Below are 8,629 nucleotides of genomic sequence, written 5' to 3' on the forward strand. Positions count from 1 at the left end.
ATTTTCTGATATTAGTTATAATTATTTCCTAGTATTTGATTAGTATTTTTCCTTTGTTTATTCAATTTGTGGGAACTATATGCATTAAGGGCATAGGGAAAAAAACTCTTAATACATAAATTTTGAGGCTTAGTTTAGAATTGCAAGCTCTTTTATTTAGGATAAACTTGAAACTAATTAAATGATTTCTACTTCAAATTCCAAAACATCAAGAGCTGTAATACTAATGGGAAGAAATGATGAAAATAGTCTTTTCTTCTTTATCTGGGGATGTGCCCATGTTTTGGAATTCATTGTATTTTTTTCACCTATAGATCTTGGGCGCGGAATTTCTACTATTTAGCTATTTGCTAATAAAATTAGTTGTCAAAGTCTGGAGCAGGCATTTTTTTAACTTTCCTGAAAAAAAAAAGAAATGACTCATCGTTCTATACTTACCTTTTTAAAATGTACTCCGGAATTCAATCAAATTCTACAAAAAAAAAAAAAATCTAAAAATCAAATGTCTACACTAGGTCAGTTGCTTAGGAACAGTTGTAGAATTACCATGATTGAATCTGTCAGGTCTAAACAGGAGGAGAACCCAGACCAAGTAGTTTAATAAAGGACATTAATACAGACCACTAGTTACAAAGGAAGAGGAAGATCTACAAGACAATCAGAAAATGGAGAGGACACCCAGTGTTTCACATCAACACTCAGAGATTAGTGTCACTCAAAATTTAGTCTAGAGTTGGAGAGACAAAGGAGACAATGATGCTGCAAAAGCTTGAGAATACAGAACATGCAGACAGAAGCTGGAATCACAGAGAAACAACCACTCATGGAAGCAAGACCCATTTGGGAACTGGGATCATGGCAAGGATTGCCTCAACAGAAATTGTGGCCACAGAGAGAAGGTCTGCTAGAAAGAGATGGAATTATGGAGACTCAGTCTATACCAAAAATGCAGCCCAAAGCCAGGAAAGAAGACAAGGAAGTAACATGGCTTCTCTCCTGTTGTCCTCCATTTTTTTTATTTTGTCTCCCATTAGCGGTATCTATCCAGAAAACAATTGGCAAAGGGGGTGTGGAAAATCAAGTTTGTGAGAATCAGGACGCTGAGACACTGAACAGAAGAGAAACAAATTAATCTTTTCTCAAGAGTGAAGTAGTCATGATTTGGGAAAATTTGGCAGAAAATTTACAAGTAAGGACTAGGGAAAAAGTAAGAAATGTAGGGTTGGAAAGTTTTTTTGTTTTTGATTTTGTTTTTTTAAATATTTTATTTATTTATTCATGAGAGACAGAGGGAGAGAGAGAGAGAGAGAGAGAGAAGCGGAGGGAGAAGCAGGCTCCCAAGGAGCAGGGATCCCGATGCGGGACTCGATCCCAGGACCCTGGGATCATGACCTGAGCCGAAGGCAGACGCTTAACCATGTGAGCCTATAGGGTTGGAAAGTTTTATAGTGACTATCAGTAACACTATAACAGACCAAATTATTTACATGATTAGTGTTTATATCATGTTTTATGGCAAAGAACAAAAGTCTCATAAATGTTTTAAAAATATCTATGAGCTCTTGAATCAGTAGGAAATCTTACTTTATGAAATTCTTGGCAAATTTTTTATAACACTTATTGATGTAGATGATGTGCCATGCACAGGGCTATCCATGCACTTTCTTATTTAATCCTCACAAAAACTCTATGAAGTAGATACTATTGTTGTCATTTTGCAGATGAAGGGAGGACTAATTGTCTGAGGTCACAGTGGTAGTAAGTGGGAGAATTCTTATTCAAAGCCCTGTTTCCTGATCTCTACACTCTGTCTTGGTCACCGTGTAATTCTGCCCCAGTCAGTGCTGTCTGATGAGCCTTCATTATGTGTTATTCATAATCACCTTTCTGAGCAGATGGCTCTCTCCCACTTCCACAAAGCTGGCTCACAATAATGATGGTTAAAATTAAATAGATGTTTTGTATCCAACCCACACACAGAAGATGAAATCATCCCTGCTTATGTGACCAATGATCTTCTAAAGGCTATATGTACATTTTTATCTCTTTAATCATCTGCAACTACTCTGTTATTCTATAAGATGGCTAAGGGGATAGGTAGATTGAAGCAGAGAAGGAAGGCATTCCTCTACAGGAGGAATCATCTCTTGACCCAAGGCAGCTTCCAAACTTCCTTAGCCTCCAGAACCTTGCCAGGTTTGCCTTGCCAGTCCAAAAGTGGACAAGCATTTGGTGGTCAACATTGACACACATTGCTACCTTTCCCTGGTCAAAGGAGGCTTATCTGACGACCATGTCCACATCCTGCCCATTGGACATGACCAGTCAGTGATGGAGCTTTCATCAAGATGATGGAAGAGGTGAAGAAGTATAAGACTACACTGAGACAGCTCTGCAAGAGTCAAGGAAGTGGAGTGTTCTATTTTAGAGAAATTATAGGAGCCGCCATTTTTGTGCCACTCAGCCACTGCTCTGCTAATGACATTAAAGATGCCTACATTACCCAGGCACAGGAAGAACAGATGGAGCTAGCTGTTGGAAATCCAGAGCTCTCTGACATCAAGCCCATTGCACAGCCAGGAGCAATGTACTTTTATGTCAAAATTGACAGAGGAAAGAAGCTTTCCTACAAAAAAAAAAAAAAAAAAATCCCTTGCAGTTAAAAAGGGAGGTCCTGGCCCGTGAAGTCATTCTTCGTATTCCTGACCAGTCTGACTAGAGGCAGTGCCAGATGAGCAAGGAAGAGGCGACCCTGGCTCACAGCTTCTGGAGAAATTTGAGCCCTTTGACTTCATTCTGGATGACTGAGCAAAGGGAAAGGCGCTTTATGAATTTCACAGGAAGTAGCAGCAACCTGTTTGTAAAGAAACCAGTCTCAAGGGGCTCCCGTGGAAACCACCTACAGCAAAGAGGCCTGATAGTGAATGTTCTCTGGAAAAAATCACATTGTAGGATGAACGTCTTATGTTAAAAGCATGTCTGTCATCGAGCTCCAAGGACGGACTGTGTTTACCAACATTTTCAAAAAAGCATTTAAATTCTCAAATTAAATCCAAATGCTTTTCTGCAAAAAAAAAAAATGAATCACGAGTAGGGCAATCATGAGACAAATTCTGCTATTTTTGCTTTAGACCAAATTAGATAAGTATCTGGTGGGTTGATTACTTATTTATTTATTATTTATTATTAATTATTGATGCACTGTACAGTGTATATGTGTGTGTGTGTTATAGGGAAGGGTGCGGCATGTTATTACCGAATTCTTTCTCAAAACTGCATAAACCAATGGCATTTTAGAACCTTATTTTTAATGGGTATCAGTACTCAGAAAAATAATATATATTAGTATATGTGCTATAATAATATTAATATATATGCTATATACTAATTAAATTTAATCCTTATATATTCCTTTATAATGCTAGCCAGGTTACCCTGAACATGCTTCTTGAAGAAATATACCTCAAAAAAAAAAAAAAAAGGAAAGAGAGGAACATCCTTTCAGCATCCTGAAAATATATTTTCTATTGGTAGGGCCAGCATGGCATGGGGTAAAGGGCACTTGTCAGGGATTCAGGTGTCCGACCTCCGCTCCTCCTTTACTCTCTAACCTTGGACATGTTACTTAGCCTCCTTTGTTCACAGTCATTTCTCCATAGAGAGAGGCAATTACCTCCTGCTTTTCTACCTCCAACACATGTGAGGTAGGAAAATGTAAAATGAGATGACTGCTGTTATTATACTTTGCAAACTAAAATGATATTCAAATTCAAGTTATAAAAATTCCCCTGAGTTTTTCTATGCTGCTCTAGATACACTTGTGTACTAAAAATGCTTTCCTACACAGACAGAAACACACACACGCACACAGGCCTGAGAAACAAGTGCCACGCCATGTATATGATGCACACTTATATGTTAGAATGTATGAATCACGAGCGGTGTTGGAGGGGCAGGGAAACAAGATCCATAAGTTGCATAGACTGCAACAATTACCTTGGCTTCTAGCTTACTGGTCATCTCTCTTACCATGTTGTTAAACAAATAGCAGAGGAAGGAGAATGGTGTGCTGTTCTTACACTGCTAGGAAAGGCATATATGGCAGAAAATGAAATTAAATTATCAAACTACCTTGTGGGCCCATTAAGGTTTTTCTTATTGATATGAAGGGGAAAAACTCACCATTTCATTTCAATTTAGAAGAATATGGGACAGTACTTCCTCACATAAATCACAAGAAGAACTTTATCACGATTGACTTCTAGATAAATAAGAAGAAATGTGAAAATTATCATAAAGAACAGAACAGAGTTCACTATTATTTTAAGTAATAGTTCTCTATACAAGATAATTCTACTACTGAAAATGAGAGAAATATATTTTTGACTTGGAGGATTAAAATCCAGCTAATTTACTTTCCTTTTTATCGAAAACAAAAGCTTAAAATGTCATGCGCTGTGGCTGAATTATTGGACTATCTTTGCTGTAGCTATTGACAAACAACTTTATCATTACTAATTGTGCTTGGGTCTTTTTTCATTGTAATTAAACTTATTTTTAAATTTTGATTCCAGTATGTTAACATATAGTGTTATATTAGTTTCAGGTGCACAAAATAGTGATTCAACAATTCTATACATTACTCAGTGCTCATCATGGTAAGTGTGCTCTTAATCCCCATCACCTATTTCACCCATCTCCCCAGTCACCTCCCCCCGGTAATCATCAGTTTGTTCTCTATAGTTAAGAGTTTAGATTTTTGTCCCTTTTTTCCTTTGTTTGCTTGTTTTGTTTCTTAAATTCCACATATGAGTGAAATCTTAAGATCTTTGTCTCTCTCTGACTAACTTATTTCACTTGCATAATGCTCTCTAGCTCCACCCATGTCATTGCAAATGACAAGATCTCATTCTGTTTTATGGCTGAGTAATATTCCATTGTATATACATACCACCTCTTCTTTACCCATCTATCAATGGACACGTGGGCTGCTTCCATAATTTGGCTGTCGTAAATAATGCTGCAGTAAACATAGAGGTGCATATATCTTTTTGAATTAGTGTTTCATATTCTTTGGGTAAATATCCAGTAGTGGAATTATTGGATCATATGGTAATTCTATTTTTAACTTGTTGAGGAACCTCCATACTGTCTTGCACAGTGGCTGCACCAGTTTGCATTCCCACCAATAGCACACAAGAGTTCCTTTTTCTCTACATCCTCACCAACACTTGTTGTTTCTTGTGTCTTTGATTTTAGCCATTCTGACAGGTTTGAGGTAATATCTCATTGTGGTTTTGATTTGCATTTCCCTGATGATTAGTGATTTTGAGCTTCTTTACGTCTGTCTGTTGGCCATCTGGATGTCTTCTTTGGATAATTTTGCTTGTTTTCTAGTTTTCTTTTTATACATGCCAGAGATCAGTCTTTCTGATTGTCTTTATTTTAGGAACTACTTTAAGGAAAATTTCAATCGACTCATTTCTGTGTTGGTCTTAATTTTCTTCTTGATTTCCTAAAGGATGTTAGTTATTCTTTTTCCTAAATTCTGAAATAAAATATGTCACACACTAAGTAAAGGGCATCGTATCAGAAAAATACTGTATGTGAATAGACAACAACACCTTAGACTTCAGAACATCTTTGGTGCATAAAGGAGAAACATAGTTAAATAGATTTGGCTACATGAAAATGATAGCTATTGATTTGGAAGTGCTGATTATCATATTTTATTCTGGTATATGTCCTAAAGTGACAGAGGTTTGCTTTTGTCTTGTGTAATCAACCTATATTTATATTATGAATAAACACTGACAAACTTTTGTGCAGAATAACGTGACTTATTTGGTACTGATACCAGGTTTCTAGATGGTGGAGCTGAATGGGTCTAAGGGCTGACAGTAGGCCTTAGAGAAGGATAAAACCATCTTTTAGTTTCAGAGGACCAGAATGTCTGGGATGAAGCACAGGTGAGCCATTGTTTGTTCTAAATACAGCCCTGTCCTCTATTTAATTAGTAGAGGAGAAAAGGTTCACTGATAACTTAGTAATTTGTCAATTTTTATTTTAGGTATTATCGTGAGTTTTCATCCTTTTCTATATTTTCATAGACAAATGTGTCACCAGAATCATGATTATAGATTCAAACCCAAATAGAGAATAGAGAGTAGAATATCCTCAAAAAATGCAAAATTGTAGTTATTGAGATATGGAAGGAATCATTTAACTTTAGATTCCAGTGCCCCTATCTGGCCCCGGCAGGTCCGTGGGTGCGGCCGAGGCAGGAGCGGCCCAGAGGGAGGTTGGCAGAGTCCTGCCCTTTGAGGAACTACTGCTCCTCAGAGCCAAGTCTCTCCTCGAGGTCCATGTTTGGGCACCACGGGCTCCACAGTGCGATCAGATAATGACACCATCACAGAGTTAGCCGAAGAACGCCCTCAAGTTTCGTTTGTGAAGTTGGAAGCTGAAACTGATCCTTAATGTAGAGGCTGCTTTCAGGCAACAGGCTTGAGTGGTGCAAGAGAGAAAGGGCCCACAGTGACCCCTTGGCTGAACACAGGCCCATCAGGGGACCCGTCTCAAGATATCCATAGGTCCTAGCTGACCAAGGGGCTACTTCCAACCGGGCACAGTCACCCAAAAAAGGGAGAATTCCTATGTCCCATACCTCCTCACCTTCCCACTTTAACTACAGCCCCCACCCACAGCCTCATGGCATACGGCCTCTCCTCTGTGGTCCTGCCCGCAGCTCCCTTGCGGTATAGTCAACAAATTTCTATCTCCTTTTTTTCCACCTCAGGTGAATCCTTTCATGCCCAGGCCACCAGCCTCCATTCTATCATCACCCCACATTTGGGGTCCCCATCTTGTCAAGACAGACACCACATTTAGACACCACACTTAAGTATCTGAAAAATATGAATTTACTCCTGTTCCCATCCTCCTGTTTTTCAAGATTTCACAGAAAAATGACCTATTAGATGGTGCACATGCCCAAGTTGACCAAAAAAGTTCAGTGACATGGATCTAGCAGCTCCTTCCCACCCAGTGATAACAAACATCCTAAAGAAGATCCCAACCTTCACTTGAAGAAATGAACTCCTGCTGCCCCTTGCATGTTGTTCATGAAAGGAACTCCTCAAGAGCCCCACTGCGGTTTCAGCAAGCAGATGGTGGAAATTCTTAATAAACATAAAATTCAGTTAAGCAGTTTTGATATCTTCTCAGGTGACAAAGTTTCAGAGCCTCAAAACCTATTCCAATCAGCCCACCTCTCCCCAGCTCTATGTTTCTGGAGAGCTCATAGGAGGACTTGATAGAATTAGGGAGCTGGAAGTATCTGACAAACTAGATAAAATTTGCCCCAAAGCTCCCAAGTTAGAGGGAAGCCTCAAAATACTGACAAATAAAGCTTCTGTCATGCTCCTATGGAAGGAAACAAACAGGAAGCAAAATGTGGATTCAGCAAACAAATTCTGGAAATAGGAAATAGTACTGGTGTTGAATATGAGACATTTGATGTATTGGAGGCTGAAGGAGTTCAGCAGGGGTTAAACACTTACTCCAATTGGCCCACGTACCCTCAGCTGTCTCTAACAGGGGAGCTTGTTGGAGGTCTGGATATTGCTAAGGAACTGAAAGACAATGGCGAGCTGCCACCAATACTGAAAGGAGAGAATTAGTGAATGTTATGCTTGGTGCCCCACTGTTGCAGGAAATACTTCATCCCAGTGGGATCTCCTGACAGTTCTCAGAGGAGGGAGAGAGGCAGAGACTGCTTCCTACCCAGTTATGCTCAGTGCATTTCACAAGTTTGTGCTAAATACATGTATGTTTCATTTTTTTCACCACACACAGAATGCAATTAATATCTTCAAATCCAATTAAAACTACTTTGTGTAAAAAAAAAGTAATAATAATTTAAAATAAAATAGGAAATTAAAGTCCGTGCATCAGTTTTCTACTGTGGCATTGCAAAGGAATTAAAACTGAGGCTTAAGACAACATTTACTTGTTCATGATTCTGTAATTTGGGCTGCCCTCCATCGGATCGTTTTTCTGTTCATTTCTCCTAGACTCACTCATGCAGCTGCTGGCACTGAGATCTCTTCTGGGAATGGGTGGTCCAAAATGGCTTTACTCATGTGTCTAGTGGTTATCCAGGACAGCCACCATAATTTTCCTATTCAGCAAGATATCCAAAAATTCCTATAGGGTAAAGCAGGTATCTTAAAGCCTCTTGGGCCCAGGCATACAAATCACACAAAGACACTTCTACCATTCTACTGGTAAAATCAAGACACAGGCCCACCCAGATCCAAGAGGTGGGAAGATAGATTCCACCTCTTGATGAGGGCTGAGAAATTCACCTTGCAAAGGGGCATGAATACCGGGAGGTATGACTCACTGGAGACTCTTATTGTAATAACCCGTCAGTCTAGACATAAAACTATTCTTCCAGAATAATGATTATAGCAACTGCTAATATGTACTAAAAAATTTACAAGTAGCTAACAACTGTTATACATAACATATATTAATTTTCAAACAACTCTGAGATAGGTACAATTATTTTCACAGTTTTACAAATGAGAAAACAAGATCACATGGACATAAATGTATTAAAATT

At 38.7% G+C, this 8,629-nt stretch overlaps 2 pseudogenes; both read left to right on the forward strand.

Moving 5' to 3' along the window:
• Positions 1-784: 784 nt before the first annotated feature.
• Positions 785-2,808, forward strand: LOC113927878 (annotated as a pseudogene).
• A 3,141-nt stretch (positions 2,809-5,949) lies between these two features.
• On the forward strand, positions 5,950-7,682 carry LOC113927879 (annotated as a pseudogene).
• Positions 7,683-8,629: the final 947 nt, after the last annotated feature.

The sequence above is a fragment of the Zalophus californianus genome, chromosome 7 (genome assembly GCF_009762305.2).
Source record: "Zalophus californianus isolate mZalCal1 chromosome 7, mZalCal1.pri.v2, whole genome shotgun sequence".
NCBI classification, from domain to species: Eukaryota; Metazoa; Chordata; class Mammalia; order Carnivora; family Otariidae; genus Zalophus; species Zalophus californianus.